The sequence below is a fragment of the Phalangium opilio genome, unplaced genomic scaffold, assembly GCF_054372755.1.
Source record: "Phalangium opilio isolate 3A_F unplaced genomic scaffold, DU_Popi_V2 ptg000089l_1, whole genome shotgun sequence".
Taxonomy (NCBI): Eukaryota; Metazoa; Arthropoda; class Arachnida; order Opiliones; family Phalangiidae; genus Phalangium; species Phalangium opilio.
Window position 1 is genome coordinate 3242049 of NW_028324194.1, and position 3427 is coordinate 3245475.

A 3427-nucleotide genomic window follows, 5' to 3' on the forward strand; every position below is an offset into this window, starting at 1 on the left:
GGCTATGCCCTGCCTGGCCAAGTCAGCTGACTTAGGTGAAATATTTATTACTTCTATGCGACTTAATTCTAGACATTCTTGAACGAATCATCTTGTGAAAATTTTATAAGACAGGCTTCTGGCGCTGGGTTTTTTCTGAGCCAAATTTGCTTATTAAATTTAAAAAAACTAATTTCAACCGTTTTTCCTCTCTTCGGAAATTTAGTAATGATAGTGTGTTACATATTTATCCAAATTTTATATTAATTAATTAACACACTGTACATCCCTTTAATATGTAATTTCGCGCTTGGAAGAGGCTGAATTAAAAATATTGATTTGATGAAAGGAATTAGTGATAGTGTGATTGAATCTATCATTTATTTTACCGCAAAAACGTATCTTCGTAGCGGTAACCGTTGGCTGCTGCTGCTGGCACCAGTCTAGAAACCAGGGAATGAACCGTTCTGCGTAGTTTGAATTAATCTACTTTAAACATCAAAAATGTATCTAATTTAAACAAAAAAGTTTATTCTAAATAGCGGTTATAAATAGTAATTAAAAACGTAACTGTTACCTAATAAAAATTATTGCAAAAGCCGGGATAAAAAACATTGGTTGGTTTACTGACAGGGTTTAGTGATCGTGTGATTTAATTATTCAATTATATTACCATTAACTTAAACCAATAAAATGATCTACATAGTGGTTATCGGTGGCACCAAATATAATCTGCACAGTTATCGTTGGAAAAATGGCCATTGTTTACTGTTTTCAGGTTATGTTAGAATAAGCACTAAATAGTTAAAATTTAAATTGTTAACCTATAAGAATTATTGGCATAGCGTCATTTAAAAATATTGGATGATTTGGTGACAGGGTTTAGTGATAGTGTGATTGAATCTATCATTTATTTTGCCAGCAAAAAACGTATCTTCGTAGCGGTAACCCTTGTCTAGAAACCAGGGAATGAACCCTTCCGCGTAGTTTGAATTAATCTACTTTACACGTCAAAAATGTATCTAATTTAAACAAAAACGTTTATTCTAAATAGCGGTTATAAATAGTAATTAAAAACGTAACTGTTACCTAATAAAAATGATTGCAAGAGCCGGGATAAAAAACTGGTTTGTCAGCAGGGTTTAGTGATCGTGTGATTTAATCTATCAATAGGGAGCTAACAACTGGCTAAGGCGAAGAGATAGTCTGACGTCACTCAGCCCCTCTCTGGTTGGCATTTTTGCGCGTAGAATACTGTTTCCAACCGTTAGGGGGGATGAAACTCCAGTAAGAGATAGAAGGGTGTGACGTTTCAGGGTCAGAACTGTTAGCTCCCTATTATTTTACCACTAATTTAAACAAACAAAATGATCTACGCAGTGGTTACCGTTGACCGCTTTCACCAGATATAATCACTGTAGCGTTTATCGTTGGTAATCTGGCCATTGTTTATTGTTTTCTTAGGTAACGTTAGAATGAGCGCAAAATAATTAATAATTCAATTGTTACCTAGTACAAATGATTGGAAGGACCTGAATTAAAAATATTGGTTGATTTGGTGACAGGGTTTAGTGATAGTGTCATTGAATCTATCATTTATTTTACCAGTAAAAAACGTATCTTCGTAGCGGTAACCGTTGCCTGACGGCACCAGTCGAGAAACCAGGGAACGAACCCTTGTGCGTAGTTTGCATTGATCTACTTTAAACAACAAAAATTGATTTAATTTAAACAAATTACCTAATTAGCGGCTATCGTTGGCATATGGCACCAGGTGAAACACCTTAAAACGAACGCAACACGGCCAATTGGTCTCTAGTCTACAATAGTACTATCAGCCTGTCTTGAACTTTTGACCGAGGCTTAGTAAAATCAGTGAATTTAAAAATTATCGGCTAAATCTTAACTTTAAATTCTTTTGTATTAAATTATAATGAAGTTTAATTTACGAGAATAAAATAAAATTGGGACTAATTAACCCCTTCTTTTAGATGAAAAGTGAAAAAATTAGCCTTAAGCTCGCCCATAAACAGAGCGGACGACGCATTTAGTAAACAAAAAACTTCGCTCTATTAGCGGTAAAACAGCGTAAGTCCAACAGTACGTTTCTCTATGATTTTAGCTAGGATTATACCACGTAAGTCCACCAGAATAAAAGGTCGTAAGTTTAAGTATGTGCTTAAAAGTACAAAAAGTAATACTTAATATTAATTGTTTTCAATAAAACTTCGAAAGGCACCAGTTTAATGTTCAACCTTTCATTTAAAACCATTTTCAGACCTATCGAATAAATAGTCTTCAAAAAATGGTCGAGACCATTTGGCTATCACAGCAAACATTTCCCATGTTATTCCTATGGGAAAATTTCCCTTTTTTTGCCAAAATGTCTTAATTTTTTTATGGAAATGAAAACCACCCTTAGCAACCTTATTTTCTATAAAAAAAAAAACTAATGGAGGGATCTCTTTGAAATTTTAACCACATATTAAGGGTCCGAATTTTAGTTCAGTGGAATTTTTTCAAATCAGTAACCATGATAGGAAAAAAGTTACATCCAATCAAAAAACCACCCTTATACATTAAACGCAGTATGAAGTCTTATCTAAGAGAGCAATCGCTCTCTCAGAATACTTATCAAGTTCAATTACCAGTCGTCGGTAATCTAGTTTAATTACCAGTCGTCGGTAATCTAGCTTAATTACCAGTCGTCAGTAATCTAGCTTAATTACCAGCCGTCGGTAATCTAGCTTAATTACCAGCCGTCAGTAATCTAGCTTAATTACCAGCCGTCGGTAATCTAGCTTATTTACCAGTCGTCGGTAATCTAGCTTAATTACCAGTCGTCGGTAATCTAGCTAAATTTCCAGTCGTCGCTAATCTAGCTTAATTACCAGTCGTCGGTAATCTAGCTTAATTACCAGTCGTCGGTAATCTAGCTTAATTACCAGTCGTCGGTAATCTAGCTTAATTACCAGTCGTCGGTAATCTAGCTTAATTACCAGTCGTCGGTAATCTAGCTTAATTACCAGTCGTCGGTAATCTAGCTTAATTACCAGCCGTCGGTAATCTAGCTTAATTACCAGCCGTCGGTAATCTAGCTTAATTACCAGCCGTCGGTAATCTAGCTTATTTACCAGTCGTCGGTAATCTAGCTTAATTACCAGTCGTCGGTAATCTAGCTAAATTACCAGTCGTCGGTAATCTAGCTTAATTACCAGTCGTCGGTAATTTAGCTAAATTACCAGTCGTCGCTAATCTAGCTTAATTACCAGTCGTCGCTAATTTAGCTAAATTACCAGTCGACGTCGTCGCTAATCTAGCTTAATTACCAGTCGTCGCTGATCTAGCTTAATTACCAGTCGTAGGTAATCTAGCTTAATTACCTGTCGTCGGTAATCTAGCTTAATTTCTAGTCGTAGGTAATCTAGCTTAATTACCAGTCGTAGGT

General features: G+C 35.5%; 1 long non-coding RNA gene across 3 annotated transcripts; it reads right to left on the reverse strand.

Annotated features, from left to right (window-relative positions):
- Positions 1–227: 227 nt before the first annotated feature.
- Positions 228–1754, reverse strand: LOC149647023 (uncharacterized). Of its 3 annotated transcripts, none has more exons than XR_016371779.1 (3): positions 1585–1754; positions 1069–1488; positions 228–489 (listed from the first exon to the last, which is right to left on the reverse strand). It is a non-coding gene; the product is annotated as an uncharacterized LOC149647023 (long non-coding RNA). The 3 variants fall into 3 exon arrangements; XR_016371777.1 differs by having other exon boundaries at positions 1069–1511; XR_016371778.1 differs by lacking the exon at positions 228–489 and adding an exon at positions 605–1001 and having other exon boundaries at positions 1069–1511.
- Positions 1755–3427: the final 1673 nt, after the last annotated feature.